At 45.5% G+C, this 17,672-nt stretch overlaps 1 non-coding gene across 1 annotated transcript; it reads left to right on the top strand.

Moving 5' to 3' along the window:
• The first annotated feature begins 17,264 nt into the window (after positions 1–17,264).
• Positions 17,265–17,370, top strand: LOC112442467 (U6 spliceosomal RNA). The gene has a single exon (XR_003030558.1). It is a non-coding gene; the product is annotated as a U6 spliceosomal RNA (small nuclear RNA).
• The last annotated feature ends 302 nt before the right edge of the window (positions 17,371–17,672 follow it).

The raw sequence follows: 17,672 nt of genomic DNA, 5'->3' as shown, positions 1-17,672 counted from the left end.
CTGGGCACACTGAGCATGATGCAGTTATTTTATTAGAGTCAGCCCGATAGAGACCATACCAGGTGGAACAGATGTCTGGATTCCAGCTTCAGTTGAGGAGAACAGGGCAGGAAGCTTGAGCACAGACCAGGCATCCCTGGCTAAGATTAGCTCACTAAAGAGGGCAGACTGGAAATGAATCCTCTAATAACATTCACCAATGTGGACACTCTATAGCCAGTGCAATCCTTACTGAAGATAGCGAGAATCTGGAAGGACATAGCAGGAGAGACAGGATCTGAGCCCACAGCCAGGCTATCCTGTCTCCCCAGGATCACCTCAAACCTCACCCTCAGGGATTCAGCCCCATCTCCAGCAAGAACCTCTGCCCACAGACCCACCACTGGAGAGGGGGCTGCCATTAGGCAGCAGGAGGAGGATGGTTCCCTAACAGCCCAGGCACAGGTATCAGGAGGGAAATAGAGCCACTGGCCACACCAGGGAGGAGCGGAGATGGAGGGTCAGAAGGGCACAGTTGGGACTGGTCCTGACAGAGGAGCAAGGTGCTGGAGTCTGGGTTTGGGTCACATATTCTGCACCTGAGCCTCTTCTGCCAGGTGTGCTGGGTGCACAGAATGTGCATGCAGGTATAAACTAGCCCTGGTGCCCTGTGTGCTTCTGTTAGTACTAGAAATTTTGGTTCTTGGAAATCCTTTCATTTTGAACAATCAACAATTTAGGGAAAATGTGCTAAGACAGACTATTTAAGATCTCCAATATTGTATCAAGAAAAGCAAAAAAGATGGTTCTTCGAGAGATACATTTCTAGCCCAGGTGAGCAGCTGCAGATACCTAAAGGGTACCTCAGGCATCAAAATACCACAGTGGAAATTCTGGCTTGTAGGCAGAATTTGAGGCCATGTCGGTGGAAATGGGGCTCTGAGCCAGAGTGGGAACAAGAGGAGGTGATGTGACCACAGGCCAGAAACCTTACAAAGCCAGGAAGTCCCATGCTGAAAAGAGACTCTAAAGGCAGGGGCTCCTTTTCAGTATTCCTAAAGTAGAACTGACATGAATCCTACAGTTAGGTGAGCTGAATGCTGCATTTCCTGCCAAAGATTAAAATGCTAGTTCCTTCAATGCTAGTTCCTCTCATGGAGGGAAAAAAATCACATGACAATACATTTGGCATATTGCATTGATATTAGTTCTCTATTCTGTGTGAGTTAATGGACACGACATGGACATATTCTGTAACCAGAGGCCGGAAGTAGAGGTGGACTGAGCTTGCATATTACAGGTACTGCAGGTTGGAGCAAAGATTTATATGCTTCTTTGTTTAGAGCTCTTCTCTGTCACATATCCCATGACTGCATGATAGATTACCATGTGGCATATTGAACAATGCTGCATGTGAGTTCTCAGAGTGGGTGTGGGTAAAAGGTAAATTACCTTAAATTTCAGATGGTTAACCCTGTTCTGATGTCCTACTTCAATGAAGCAATCCTGGATTTTTCCAAAGGCTGCTTTTTCCTCATCTGTAGCATTGACTGAATCAAAGGTTTCATTTAATGCTGCCCTTGGTAATACAAAGTTCACCATGATCTGCATTTCATAAAAAACAGGGCAGGCTTCCACTGAAGGCAAGACAGAAAAACCACATCAAAGGTTAACCAGAGTAGATTTTCCCACCACTTGATAGGAACTCACACGTCCAAAGCTTCCAGACTTACCTCCCACAGAGACACGCCCTCTCCCAGGACTGCTTACATCCCAGACAGAAATCCTTCCCTATGAGGCAATCCCAGCAGAGGGAGTAGCATGAGGGGCTTTGCCTGGAGACCCCTCTGCCCTTGACCACTGCCCCAGGCATATTAGCCTGCTTCCCTCTTTCCAATGAACACGAGTATCCACAATAACATCCCAGGGTGTGCACAGTTAATGACCCTTCCAGCTCTACACAACCTGCTCCATTCAAAGACTGAAAGCCTCAAGGAGTTTGTGCAGGACTCCTGGGCACTGATCTGCCAGCTGCCCTCTGAATCTGCCCCTCGAAGCAGCTTGGACAGGACAGAGAAGGATACAGTGAAACAACATGGGGCAAGGATCATGAGGGTCATCTGGACCCTCCTTCCTACCCTCACACATCTCAAAGGCCAGCTCTCTGGTCACCAGCAAGGCCAGCACAAGCAGTGCTCCCTTAATTGTGGCAGTAGCTGGAGTGATCTGCTCAGGGCAGGGTTTCTGTCACTTTATAAACAACTAGCTCCCTGAGCTCAGCTCATGGCGCTCCCTAGAGTTCCACAGGTCTGTGGCCAGGCTCCTGGCACAGGTGGCTCCTTAGGCCCCTTGGGGTGTTTACAGTGGAAGACCTTCCTACTCTGAGAGCAGAGCCCCTGGAGAACATATGGGTGTATTTTTGCCAAAGACCAAGTGGAACTGACATTTCTAAGTAATTCCATTTGGAGCCAAATGCTCTGTTTTCTGGGCCCCAACCATCATCTGTTTTCTGGGTCATCCTTCCCCCAAAACTATCCTGGCTCTGAGGGCAGCACTCTCCCAAACTGAGCAGATGGACTCACAGGAAGGCCAAGGACAGGTCTACACCCCTATCAGGTAGAAGAAAGGTCATCCAGAATCCTTCCTTTTCCCCAAGTTTAAGTCATGGAGATAAGAATTGAGCACTGGACCTTACTGCGACCCCCAAATATCTTAATTACTGCAGTCTCTAGACGGGGCCCTGAGGACTGGTGGACATCAGTCTTGGACTTCAAATCATCCCAGCAAGGAACTCACAGGACTTGAGGCCACGTGGGTTTTCTCAGGAGGCTATAATGCTGTACTTTCAATCATGCCACCAGAGCTCCTCAGGCCCACACGGGAGCAAGTTCCTAGGCATATACTGACTCCCACGGGCTCCAGCCTTGCCCTGTCTGCTAGTTTCATCCTCCTCCATCAGTGAACCAGCCTTAAGAGGGGCTTGCACTGCACAGTCTATCCAGAAACATCAATGAGCAGCTGTGGGGTTGTGGGTTTTGTCTCCTGCTTCAGAGACTCAAGGTCCACAGGCCTACTGTCCACTGTGGATGGAAGTTCTAAGGCCTAGGATGCTGGGTCCACCAGAGACGGTACGTGATGTGTGAAAACTCACTCAAGAGCTAAACTCAACCTTCCACACTAGGAAAGCAGTTTGTTGGCACAAACAAGATAAGATGGGCCTTAAATTCAAAGGAGAAAGCCTAAGAAGATCCCACTGGTCAAACTGGAAACAATTCAACATACAAAATGAATAACAGAGCACTAGATGATACGATAACCCAAAGTGTAAACTAATCCATGTGACTCCATATTGATATAAATAAATGATCAAATAAATACAGACTTCCCTAGTGGTCTAGTGGTTAAGAATCCACCTTCCAAAACAGTGGACACAAATTCAATCATTGATCAGGGAAATAAGATCCTACATGACCTGGGGCAAATAAAACCCTCAAACACCAACTAGAGAGAACATTCTCTGCAAAGAGGGCCAACACAACATAGAGCCAACATGGCAAAATAAAACCCAGAAAACTTAAACAAAAATAATATGAGAGAAAAGACAACCATTCCTTACAGAAATACCCCAAATAACACACGTAGATTATCCCCTCCAGGAGGGGGAGTTTACTGCCCTGACCCCTGTGAGCTTCCCTGATAGCTCAGTTGGTAAAGAATCCGCCTGCAATGCAGGAGACCCTAGTTCGATTCCTGGGTCGGGAAGATCCGCTGGAGAAGGGATAGGCTACCCACTCCAGTATTCTTGGGCTTCCCTTGTAGCTCAGCTGGTAAAGAATCCGCCTGCAATGCAGGAGATCTGGGTTCGATCCCTGAGTTGGGAAGATTCCCCTGGAGAAGAGAAAGGCTACCCACTCCAATATTCTGACCTAGAGGATTCCATGGACTGGACAGTCCAAGGGTTCCAAAGAGTCGGATACGACTGAGCAACTTTCACTTTCACTTTCATTCTGAGTATGGGCTACACTTAGTAACTCATTGCCAAAGAAAAGAGGAGGGGAAGAGAAAAACAGTGCAGAAACCTGGCAAACACAACATGATCAAGTACTTAAGACTGACATTGTTGTTGTTCAGTTGCTCAGTCATGTCTGACTCTTTGTGACACCATGGACTGCAGCATGCCAGGCTTGCCCTTCACCATCTCCAGAAGCTTGTTCAAACTCATGTCGATTCAGTCAGTGACATACCCACTGCTAAGACATACTGTTCTCACTTGTTCCCTGATGTAAGGGGACAGGAAGGGCGCTTCACCTCTGTGGTGTCTTCCTCAAAATACAAAGCCTGAAGGTCACTCGACATTATGAGAATAGCAGCAGACAAACTCAGCCTGGGGGCCTTCGACAATCCCTGGCCAGTCTTCCTCAAGACTGCCAAAGCCATGACAGACCAGGAGAGAATGAGTAATCCACAGAGCAGAGGACACTGGGGACACAGGACAATGAATGCAATGAGAGTAGGTTGTGGACTGGATCCTGAAATGCAAGAGACATTAATGGACAACCTGGTGAAATCCAAATAAAGTGTGAGGTTAAGTTAGTAGTAATGTTCAAATTACTACTAAAGGCAAAGGAGAAAAGGAAAGATATAAGCATCTGAATGCAGAGTTCCAAAGAATAGCAAGGAGAGATAAGAAAGCCTGCCACAGTGATCAATGCAAAGAAATAGAGGAAAACAACAGAACAGGAAACACTAGAGATCTCTTCGAGAAAATTAGAGATACTAAGGGAACAATTCATGCAAAGACGGGCACAATAAAGGACAGAAATGGTATAGACCTAACAGAAGCAGAAGGTATTAAGAAGAGGTGGCAAGAATACATAGAAGAACTATACAAAAAAGATCTTCACAACCCAAATAACCATGATGGTGTGATCACTGGACTAGAGCCAGACATCCTTGAATGCAAAGTCAAGTCGGCCTTAGGAAGCATCACTATGAACAAAGCTAGTAGAGGTGATGGAATTCCAGTTGAGCAACAGAACTGAACTGAACTGAATGTTCAGATGTTGTTTTTCAGTGTTGACAAATATTTGCAACTATTCTATACATCTAAAATTATTCCAAATTAAAATTTTATATAAAAAACTTGACATAGATCAATGAGGTACTGTGTGACAAACTAGAAATGTGGGATGGGGTTGGGGCCATTCAAGAGAGAGAGGACACATGTATACCAATGGTTCAGTCATGTTGTTCTATCACAGAAGTTAACACAATATTGTAAACTAATTCTATTCCAACTAAAAATACATTCAAAGAAAAACCCACATAAGGAAAGGGCTATATCTCCTGCATTCCACCAATGACCTTGCCCAGCTCTTCTCCCTGATGTCACCAAATGTCTCCATGATTCAGGGACATTTCAGAGGAACCAGTGGCACCCTTGGAAGTGCACTGGTACTCAGCACTCCAAGCCCTGGCTCCTCTCCTCACACAGCTGCAGAGGGCATTGGGGGCAGCATCTTCAGAAGAACAGGAGACATGGGATCCATGGGAAGCGGTCCCACCACTTAGAGGTCCTGCTCCCGCAGACAAAGAGCCAGCATGTGTAGCCTGGACAATGTGGTATTCACCTTACTTCCCAGGAACCTCTGAGGCACATCTGCAGCCACCTGAGGCCTCGTGGGGTGACCTTCAGAGAGATGACCCCCAGGCAGCAGGAGCCATGGCTAGGAGCAGCTCCACTAGGCCAGTTCTCACTACAGCTCAGTACCTGGTGCCTCTTTGCCAAGAGCAGTTATCGGATATGAATCCTATTTGGCACAGAGTTCTAACTATGATCACACCTGTGTTCCAACTCAGCTCTGGCCTTCAGCAAACCTTAATATGCCACAGGTGACTCAGAGAAAGGCCAGCCAGGTTCCTCCAGTGAAAACTCTTTGCTTCTGAATTATCCAATATTTTAAACCTTTACCTTATTCACTTAATTCCAGGCAATATTCATAAGCACATATATAGCAAAAAGAAGTTAAAATATTCTTGTTTATCAACTCCAGGGAAATGGAATATTCCTGCCATTATTCTAACAAACACTGTGCAACATCTACCGAATGCTGGGCCCTCTCCAATCCTGGGGATGCAGCAGCACACAGCACAGCTCTCGCTCTCCTGCAGCTCTTCATCACCTAAGAGGGAGGGAAAGACAGTGACCCCATGGGAAGAAGTGCTCTGGGGGAAGATGAAGTGGGGGAGAAGACAGAGGGCCATGGGGGAAGGAGCAGAGGGCAGCATGCTTTGAAATAAGGGCTCAAGATACGGGGAAATCTGTGCCCTGTGATACTTTAAGACACCTTCAAGTATCTTTAAGTATCACCTTGAGGATGAGGGAATGAATCATGCAACTACTGGAGGAGGGCACCACACTGAGAGGCCCTGCAGCATAAGCAAAGTTGATCTAGTCAAGAAGCAGATAGGAGGCACTGAGGGAGGAAAGGCAGGGATAAGTCCACAGAGGCAGCAGCAGTGCAGGGCTGGTTGTACAACTGGCCTACAGATTGCTAGAAAGGGCTTGGCTTTTCTTCTGGAGAGGTGATGTTGGGAACAGAACAGAGACACTCAAGAGTAGAAAGAGACTGCAGAAAATGGATGGACATAGAGATTGTCATACTGAGTGAAGTAAGTCAGACAGAGAAGCAGAAATACCTCATAACATCTGTTATACAGGGAATCGGAAAAGACATGACACAAAGGAATTAATTTACAAAACAGAAACAAACTCACAGACTTAAGAGAATGAAACTTTGCTTGCCTGGGTTGGATAGGAGGCAAGGATAGTCAAGCAGTTTCAGATGGACAGATGCACACTGTTAAATTTAAAATAGATTATCAACAAGGACCAACTGTATAGCACAAGAAACTCTACTTAATGTTATGTGGCAGCCTAGTTTGAGAAGGCAATGGCAACCCACTCCAGTACTCTCGCCTGGAAAATCCCATGGACGAAGGAGCCTGGTAGGCTACAGTCCATGGGGTCACTAAGAGTCAGACATGACTGAGTGACTTCACTTTCACTTTTCCTTTCATGCGCTGGAGAAGGAAATGGCAACCCACTCCAGTGTTCTTGTCTGGAGAATCCCAGGGACAGGGGAGCCGAGTGGGCTGCCGTCTCTGGGGTCGCACAGAGTCGGACACAACTGAAGCAACTTAGCAGCAGCAGCAGCAGATGGGAGGGGAATTTTGGAAAGAATGGATGCATGTACATATGTGTGTGTATACATACATATATATATATATATATATTTATGGCTAAGTGCCTTTGTTGTTGACCTGAAACTATCATAACATTGTTAATTGGTTATACTCCAATACAAAAGAAAAAAATTAAAAGAAAAAAGAAAGAGGGACTTCGCTGGTGGTCCAGGGGTTAAGAATCCACCTTGCAACACAAGGGACATGGGTTCAATCCCTGGTCAGGGAACTAAGATCCCACATGCAGCAGAGCAACTCAGCCTGCAGGTATAACTACTGAGCCCATGCTACACAACTAGAGAATCCATGCACCACAACGAAAGACCTCACATGATGAAAGGAAGATCCTATGAGACACAACTAAGACTCAACACAGGCAAATAATAAACAAATAAATATTTTTAAAAGAGATTGCAGAAAATATTTCTGTGTAGAATGAGGTGCTATCAAAGTCACCAGTTGGCAGTTCTTGATCAAGAAAAAAATAGAAATTTCTAGGCCAGCAATAGATGACATTTCAGGGCTCCAGACAGGGATTGCTGGAAGTGGCCCAACAAAGGCCACTGACCAAGATCAAGGACACAGTGATAACAGCAGGGCAGGAGCCACCAGAGACCCTGACCAGGGGCCCAGGGCTTGCGCTTTGCCCTGCCTGGAACTTACTCCCTGTGAGACCATTCACTAAGCACTGAACTTCCTGAACACCCATAAAGTCCACACCAGCCTCTCTTCAAGGTCACAGTTGTTCTGATAGCCTGTCACAGGCCAGCATTCAGGAGGCCTGATCTGGGAGCACTTTTGCACTTTTTGGTGCAACTGGGGATTTTCAGTTGTTAAGCTTCCTGAGTCAGCTGCCCCTCCCACAGAGCCCTCCAGTGGGGAGGAGGCTGAGCCAGTGCCCTCTGTGGACTCAAGGACTAGCATCTTGCCAACACACACAGCTCCTCCTGTGCAGCCCCGGGCACCTTCACACTGTGGCCTGGCATATCTCCTGAAAAAAGGAAGCATGTGAGACAGTCCCCTTTGGTGAGGACAAGCACAGGCATAAAAGGGCTCCAGGTGAGCAGGGAGCACCTGCCACCGGCACCATGACGCGGGCTGGAGCTCTCCTGCTGCTCTGCACTGCCTTGCTCCTCATTGGGGGCGGAAATGAGTGGCTGCGACCTGGGCTCCCCAAGGGTTCTGACACCTCCCCAGGGCAGCACTGAGCCTCTCGGGAGCAGGAAGGGAATAGAGGGTTCTGATGAGTGTCTTTCAGGGAGTTTCCCCTTATCTTTCTGTTTCAGAGTGTGATAACATCTGCCCAGCCTTGAGGGACAGCATCAACCTGTTCATATCGGGAAGCCATGAGGCCTATATTGAACACGTTGAAAAGTATAACAAAACCACTGATGTACTGGAAACCGCCGATACCCTAAAGAGCTGTACTGATAAGAGTTTGACAGCCGAGGATAAGCAGGATGCTTCTCAGTGCTCTGGTGGATCAGGCTGTGTGTGAATGTGCCTGTGGGGCCTGTGTGGGGGTGGGGGTGTCAGGGGCCTGCTCAGGGCACTGGGAAGTCGGGGGATCATATCCTCTCCACCCTGGCCCTTCCCTGGGAACCTGGGAGCAAAAAGATCCTCATGAATGAGGAGGTAGAGAGGATGTGGCTGACATCCACAGTGTGAGAAAGGATCCTGCAGGAAAACTCAGTCCAGCCCTGGAGCTCTTGAGCTGGCCCTGACTGCTCAGCTCTGCCTGGTCAAAGGCCTGGGACCCTCCAGGCCCTCCTGACTCTGTGGTGCCACCTGCTTTGGAGTTAGGCCCTCAGGGCTGGCCTCCCTGACTCCAGCCTCTCCAGCACACGAACCTGAATCTGCTGCAATCCATTAGCATTGAGTCCTTCCTTTCTCCAAACATCAGTTCTTTCCCTTACTGCCTGAAACCCTTCTCTATTCCACCTGAACCCCACATTTCTCCTTGTTCCCTGGACCCCAAAGGGACATTTATGCCTCACATGCCCTAACAGGAAGCTGTTTCCAAAAGCTGCCCTCCTGCCCTCCCCAAGCCTGGGATGCCCAGAGTCGAGGATCAGGGTCAATCCTCTAGAAATAGACAGCAGCCCCAGCTCACCATAAAGAGAGAAAGCCCATGGTCTGTGATGAAGACCCAGTACAGTCCAAAAAACAAGTATGAACCATCAAAATTAGGATCTTTAAAAAATCAAAACAGTTGAGAAACCTGTATCACTTTCCAAGAAAAGAAATAAGACACAAATTACAATAAAGTAAAGAAGAGATGTCTTTATTGGTTCCACATACATAAAAATAAGGAGAATATATTATGAACAAATTATGCCAATTAAATGGATGGCTTAGATGAAATGGACAACTTTCTTAAAGATAAAAATTATAAAAAGTGACTCAATGCAAAAGGAAAGATAAATTTTAATTAAACCATCACAAATAAAACATTCTAGGCCCATAGATTTATAGTGGTGAATGTCATAAAATATTAAAGAAATAAAAACAATCCTCTATAAATGCTTTTAAAAATGAATGACAAACAAACCTTCCTCACTCATCTGTTGAGGCCAATATTATCTTCATCATATTTTCAGGAAAAAGATATTACAAGAAAAGTAGAAACTCATACCCTTTATAAATATACTCACAAAAAATTAACACAACATTAGGAATTCAAATCCAGTAACATATAAAAGTGGCACATAAAGACAGAGTACTATTTATCCAGGGAATACATGATTCATTTAACATTCAAAGTCAACCAATGTAATCCACCATATTAACAGAACAAGGGAGAAGAGTCTTATGATCATCTCAATTGAAGCTGAAAATATGTTTGACATAGTCAAAATATTCATAATAAAACATATCCATAAACTAAGATAAAAAGAAAGTTCTTCGGCATTATGAGCTGCACCTACAAAACCACCTACAACTGACATAATAATGCAGGGGACACAGGTGGGATCCCTGGTCCAGGAGGACTCCACATGCCACGGACAACTAAGCTCGTGTGCCACAACTACTGATCCCAAACTCCAGGGCCCACAAGCCACAGCTAATGGCCCATGCACCACAACTACTGAAGCCCACACACCCTACAACTGACATAAAAATTAATGGTGAAATATTGAATGCCTTCCCTCTAAAACTGAGACAAACGCTAAGATGCCCACTTTCATGAATTTTCTGGAAGTGGCAGTACTGACCAATGAAGCAAAAGAATAAAAAAGAAACACACAGGTGGAGGTAAAAGTGTACAAAAAACATCAAAACATGCAGAAAAGAAACTGATGGGCAGATGAATGGATAAGGAACTTATGGCACATATACAAAATGGAATATTACTCAGCTATAAAAAGGAACACAGTTAAATCAGTTCTAATGAGATGGATAAATCTGAGGCCTATTATACAGAGTGAAGTAAGTCAGAAAGAGAAAGACAAATACTGTATGCTGCTGCTGCTAGTCGCTTCAGTCATGTCCGACTCTGTGCAACCCCAGAGACATAATGCATATATATGGAATTTAGAAAGATGGTACCAACAATCCTACGTGCAGGGCAGAAAAGGAGACACAAACACAAAGAACAGACTTTTGGACCCAGTGGGAGAAGGGGAGAGAACAGCATCAAAATATACACATTACCATATGTAAAATAGATGACCACTGCAAGTTTGATGCATGAAGCGAGGCACACAAAGCTGGTTCTCTGGGACAACCTAGAGAGATAGGATGGGGATGGGGAAGGGGGAGGGAAAGGGGTTCAGGATGGGGGGGACACATGTATACCTATGGCTGATTCATGTTGATGTATTGCAAAAAAAATACAATATTATTAAGTAATTAGCCTCCAGTTAAAATAAATATATTAATTAAAAAATAAACATCATTAAGCCTTTCAGTACAACAGTAATAAAATAAAACTTCCTCAATCTAATAAAAGGCATCAAAAATAACAAGGAAGATTTCAGCTAACATGGCATTTAATGAACAAAGACCAGATTTTCCCCCCAAGATTAATAATAAGCAAAGATACTAACGCATATTTATAGAATTTAGAAAGATGGTAATGATAACCCTATATACAAGACAGCAAAAGAGACACAGATGTATAGAACAGTCTTTTGGACTCTGGGAGAGGGCGAAGGTGGGATGATTTGGGAGAATGGCATTGAAACATGTATATTATCATAGGTGAAATGAATTGCCAGTCCAGGTTCGATGCATGAGACAGGGTGCTCGGGGCTGGTGCACTGGGATGACCCAGAGGGATGGGATGGGGAGGGAGGTGGGAGGGGGGTTCAGGATGGGGAACACATGTACACCTGTGGCAGATTCATGTCAATGTATGGCAAAACCACTACAGTATTGTAAAGTAATTAGCCTCCAATTAAAATAAATAAATTTATATTAAAAAAAAGAATAAGCAAAGAGGCCTGTTTTTCTATTTCTGTTCAACATTGGACTGGAAACTCTCACAACTGAAAAACAGCAAGAAAAAATGAAAACAAAGTACAGTTGGAAGGGAAGAAATCAAACTCTCTTCATTCACAGAAAATATTAAATATACAGAGCAAATTATAATATACAGAGAAAATCCTAAAAATCTACAAAACATAATTATCTATATAAGTGATTTGAACATATTGCAAAATACAAGTTAAGTGTACAAGCAAATACAAAAAATCAAAATACAAGCAAAATAAAAATTAAACATATTTGGAGAACAAGATGGCGGAGGAGTATGTGGACGTGGAGTACATCTCTCTCCACAGATACACCAGGAATACACCTTCAGACACAGAAGTGCTTGCAGATGCACCAGCTGAGAGCAGACAGGAGTACCTTAACCACTGGGAAAGAATATACAGAACCACACAAAACTTGGTAGGATGAAGGAACTAGAGGGAAAAGTTCTTTGGGAGATACATGCTAGCTCCGGTGGGCAGCCACAGGTAGCTAGAAGCCTCCTCAGGAGCCTCAGGCACCAAAACACCACAAGGGAATTTCTGGCTTGTAAGCACTGAGACCATGTCTGTGGAAATGGAGCTCTGAGCCAGAGTAATGGCATCAAAGTGTGATAAAAAGGAGGTGATATGACCACAGGCCATAAATCTTACAAAGCCAGGGAGTCCTTTCCTGAGAAGAGACTCTAAAAACAGGGGCTTTTTTCCATATTCCTTAAATAGAACTGACATGACTCCTAGAGGTGTGGGAGCTAGGAAATGCTGCCTTTCCTGCCAAAGATTAAAATTCTACTCCTCCAATGCTAGCTCCTCTCACTAAAAGAGCAATCACATAGGTCAACACACTTGGCCTACTGCACTGATGCCAGTCCCCTAATGTGTGCAAGCTGACTAGCATGATACGGGTATATTCGGTAGCAGAAGAGGCTGGATGTGCAGGCGGACTGCGCTTGCATATTACAGGTGCTGTAGGGTGGAGCAAAGGTTTATGTGCTTCTTTGTTTATAGCTCTTGTCTGTCACATATCCCATGACTGCATGATCTATTACCATGTGGCATACTGCACCATGCATGGGAGTGGGCAAGGTGGAGTGGGGATCAGGAAAGTAATAATTACCAAGAATTTCAGAACCAAAAACTTGAAAATAAGTCCCAGCTCACTGTAGCAATCCTAGATTTTTCCTATGGCAGCTTTTACTGAATCAGTAGCACTGACCATACCCAGGAACAGGTCCAACAGTGTCTTGTTTCCAAAGGACATTGTGCTAAATAAACACTTCATAAAACACAGGGCAGGCTTCTGCTAAAGGCAGAGACAGAAAACACCTTGTCAAAAGAATCACCAGGTCAGAAGGTTCCTGTTTCCCACTGCTTGATAGGAACTCACACATCCAAAGCTTCCAGACTCACATCCCACAGAGACCCGCCCTCTCCCAGGACTGCTTATATCCCAGACAGAAAACCTTCCCCATGAAGCACTCCCAGTAGGGAGAGTAGCAAGAAGGGTGAGGCCTGGAGACCCCTCTGCCCTTGACCACCATCCCCAGGTATATCAGCCTGCTTCCTCCTTTCCAATGAGCACCACTACACCCTATCCCTCAAACTATCCCTCAAGGTGTGCACAGCTAATGACCCTTCCAACTCCACACCACCCACTCCATTCAAAGACTGAAAGCCTCAGGAGTTTCTACAGGACTCCTGGGCACTGATCTGCCACCTGCCCTATGAATCTGCCCCTCGAAGCAGCTTGGACAGGACTGGGAAGGATGCAGTGAGACAGCATGGGGCAAGGATCAGGAGGGCCAACTGGACCCTCCTTCCTACCCTCACGCATCTCAAAGGTGAGCTCTCTAGTTACCATCAAGGCCAGCACAAGCAGTGCTCCCTTCATGGAGGCAGCAGACTGAGTGCTCTGCTCAGAGCAGGGTTTCTGCCGCTTCATGAACCACTAGCTCCCTGACCCCAGCCCTACATCCCTCCTGGGAGCTCCACAGGCCTGTCTGCACAGGTGGTTCTCTCAGCCCTTCATGTGTTTACTACGGGAAGCCCTTCCTACTCTGAGAGCAGAGCTACTGGAGAACTTGTGGTAGTATCTTTTCCAAAAACCAAGACATTTCTAAGTAACTCCATTTGGAGCCAAGTGCTCTGTTGTCCCAGCCCCAAATGGGACTCCTGTTTCCCTGGTAATCCTTCCCCCAACTTATCCTGGCTCCAAGGTCAGCGCTCTCCCAGACTGAGCAGATAGAATCACAGGAGGGCCAAGGACAGGTCTATACCACTACCAGGTAGAAAAAAGGTCATCTAGAATCCTTCCTTTTCCCCCAAGTTTAAGTCCTGGAGATAAGAATGCAGCACTGGGCATTCCTGTAGCCCCCAAAAATCTTAACATCTGCAGTCTCCAGACTGGACCCCGGGCACTAATGCACAGCAGCCTTGGACTCCAAATCATTCCGACCTGGGAACTCTCAGGAATTGAGGCCATGTGGATTTTCTCAGGTGCTGCTAATTCTGTAACAATGGATCACACCACCTGCTTTTCTCAAACCCTTAAGGAAGCAAGTTTCTGGTACATTCTTGACACCCAGTGTCTCCAGTCTTGGCATTTTTCTTGGTTGTCCCACCCTCCTCCATAAGTTAGCCTATTCTCAAGAAGTGTTTGGACTGTATTCTATCCAGAAACTCAGAGAGAAGCTGTGAAGTTGTGGTGTTTGCCTCCTGCGTCAGAGACTCTGAGGTCCACAGCTCTAGAGGACACTGGAGATAGGAGGTCTAAGGCCCAGAGGGCTCGACCCACCAGAGGTGCCACTCTGTGTGTGAAAACTCTCTCAAGAGCCAAAGTCAACCTTCCACACTAGGAAAACAGTTTGTTGACACAAACAAGATAAGATGGACCTTGAAAACTCTAGGAGGAAGTTTAAGAAAGCTCCCAGTTGCCAAATTGGAAACAGTTTGAAGACAAAATAAATAACAGAGAATAACAAAATAAATAAATAACCAAAAGTATAAAGTAATATGTATGAGTCCATACTCATATAAATAAATGACTAAATAAACAAATGTGGGAGAAGAAACACCCATTCCTTAAAGAAACATCCTGAATAACACAGATAGATTATCCCTGCAAGGAGGGGGAAATTACTGCCATGATCACCTGATTGTGGGCTAGCCTTAGTAACTTATTTCCAAAGAGAAGAGGAGGGGAAGGAGAAAACAGTGCAGAAACTGGACAAACATAATCAACTAATCAAGCCTCATATTCCCAGTGGTAAGACTCTCTGCTGTCACGTGTACCCTGAGGTAATGGGACAGGAAGGGTGATTCACCTCTGTGGTATTTTCCTCAAGACCAAAAGTCTTAAACGCACTCTACATTATGAGAACAGCAGCAGCCATATTCAGCTTGGAGGGCCTTCTACCATCCCTGGCCAGTGCTCCTCAGGACTGCCAAGGCCATAACAGACCAGGAGAGAATGAGTAACTCCACAGAGCGGAGGACTCGGGGGACACATGACAGTGAATGCAGCGTGTATAGGTTGTGGATTAGATCCTGGAACCCAAAGTGACATTAATGGACAACCTGGTTAAAACCAAATACAGTGTGAGGTTTATTTATTCATAATCATCTAATATTGTTTCTCAGTTTTGAGAAATATTTGTAACTTTTCAATAAATCAAAAATTATCCCAAATTAAAATTTTATTTTATAGACAGCTTGCATAAGAAAAGGGCTACATGTGCTGCATTCCTCCATCGAATCGGACCAGCTCTTCACCCTGATGTCACTAAATGTTCCCACAGTCTGGGGACATCTCAGAGGATCCTGTGGCACCCTTGGAAGGGCACTGGGCTGGATCCATAGCAGCCACCTGTGTTACTCAGCACTCCAGGCCCTGGCTCCTCTCCTCACAGTGCTGCAGAGGGCACTGGGGGCAGTGTCTTCTGAAGGACAGGAGGCATGAGATCCATGGGCAGGGGTCTCACCACATGGAAGTCCTGCCGCCATAGACAAAGAGGCAGCATGTGCAGCCTGGGCCTTGTGGTGTTCACCTTCCTGCCCAGGAACCTCTGAGACACATCTGCAGTCACCTGAGCCCCTCGTGGGGTGACCTTCAGAAAGGTGGCCCCCAGGTAGCAGGAGCCATGATGAGAAGAGGCTCCATGGAGGTCAGCTGACACTGCCGCTCAGTACTTGGTGCCTCTTTGCCAAAAGCAGTTACCGGATGTGAATCCTATTTGGCAAGGGGTCTGACTGTGGTCATGCCTTGTGTCCCAACTCAGTGCTGGCCCTCAGAAAACCTTATTTCACTACAGGTGACCCAGAGAAAATTCAGCCAGATGCCTCCAGAGAAAAACTACCTGATTCTGCTAGCCAGAAAGTCATAAAGAGATGGAAGCAAGCTTTGGCTGCCAAGACAGAAATAACAGGACAGGGCCAAGCCCCAAAGGAAAGGCCCTAGATCCAGCAATAGCAGAAGTCATTAATGCAATGAAGAGCTCATGGATAAATGCACTGCTTTAGTGTTACCATAGTAACCAGGAAGTTTCTTTGCAATTTCTTCTTACAAAATAATGTATAACACTGACTACTATTCCAAAGGTATAATACATTTATAATCATCCTTAAGCTGTCCAGGCTCATGGAATCAGAACACAGGATACCCAGCTAGGGCTTCAAACACAGGGTTCTGAAGGGGTCCACATGGAATGGGACCCCTTTTACGTGCCCCAAGGGGGTAACCCCAGAAAGCTCAGGACTCAGAAGATCCTGAGGAGCGCTCAAAAGACAAAAGTGTTGACAGAAACACAGCTTACACTCTGAAAGAAAGCATAGAAAACACACACATGGATTTATCATGCCATTCCCAGATTACTGAGGTAACTGCAAACTCACTACTTTGGATAGACAAATATGCCCCACTTGTAAAACCTGCAAAACTGCACACAACCCCCTGTATCTGGGCAGCCGGGGCACAGAAACTAGCATGGTCAACACAACACAGCCAGGTGAAGAGGCCCTGCTGATGATAGCAGGGCAAAGGCAAGCCCAGATAGCAGGACATCACCACTGCCTCCACCACAAAGGCAGCTCTGAGCAGACACACAGGACTGGCCCAGATTCAGGAGCATCTTCCACACTCAATCCATGAGGAAACAGCCCATCCTACATTCTTTCAGGAGAGGCACAGAAGGAATAATAATAAATCAGAGAAATACCAAAATGATTTTGGCCTAGCTGTTCAAGGGAAAATATTAGAGCAAAGCCCTAAAAGACTTCTGAGGAAGCCCAGAACTAAGAGCAACCCTGATGAGACTTCCCTGGTGGTCCAATGGTGAAGAATCCATCTTCCAATGCGGGAGACACTGGTTGGATCTCTGGTTGGGAAATTAAGATGCCACATGTCATAATGTAACTAAAACTCATGTGCCACAACTAAAGAGAAGACTGAGCGCTGCAACAAAAGATCCCACATGCTGCCACTACAAAGATCTTGTGTACCACAACTAACCCCCAGCGGAGCTGAGCATAAATAAATAAATAGATTTAAAGACGAGGGAGATGGTGACGGTGCTTGCTTCAGCAGCACATATACTAAAACTGCAACAACACAGAGAGGATAGCATGGCCCCTGCACAAGAATGACATCCAAATTTGTGAAGCATTCAATATGTTCTCATGTGTATAATAGACAACTAGCAAGGAGCTGCTATATAGCACAGAGAGCCCAACCTAGCTCTCTGTGACAATCTAGAGGGTTGGCGTTCAGGAGGAGAGATTCAAGAGGGAGATGATATATATGTATGTATATGTGTATATATATATATGTGTGTGTATATATATATGTATATATATATATAATTATGACTGATTCACATTGATGTACAGCAGAGACCACTGCAACACTGTAAATCAATTATCTTCCAATAGAAGAAAACAAAATAAAATTTTAAAAAAAGAAGAGATACAGAGATCCTG

The sequence above is a fragment of the Bos taurus genome, chromosome 18, assembly GCF_002263795.3.
Source record: "Bos taurus isolate L1 Dominette 01449 registration number 42190680 breed Hereford chromosome 18, ARS-UCD2.0, whole genome shotgun sequence".
In the NCBI taxonomy this organism is placed as follows: domain Eukaryota; kingdom Metazoa; phylum Chordata; class Mammalia; order Artiodactyla; family Bovidae; genus Bos; species Bos taurus.
This window is presented reverse-complemented; position numbering and strand designations above follow the sequence as displayed.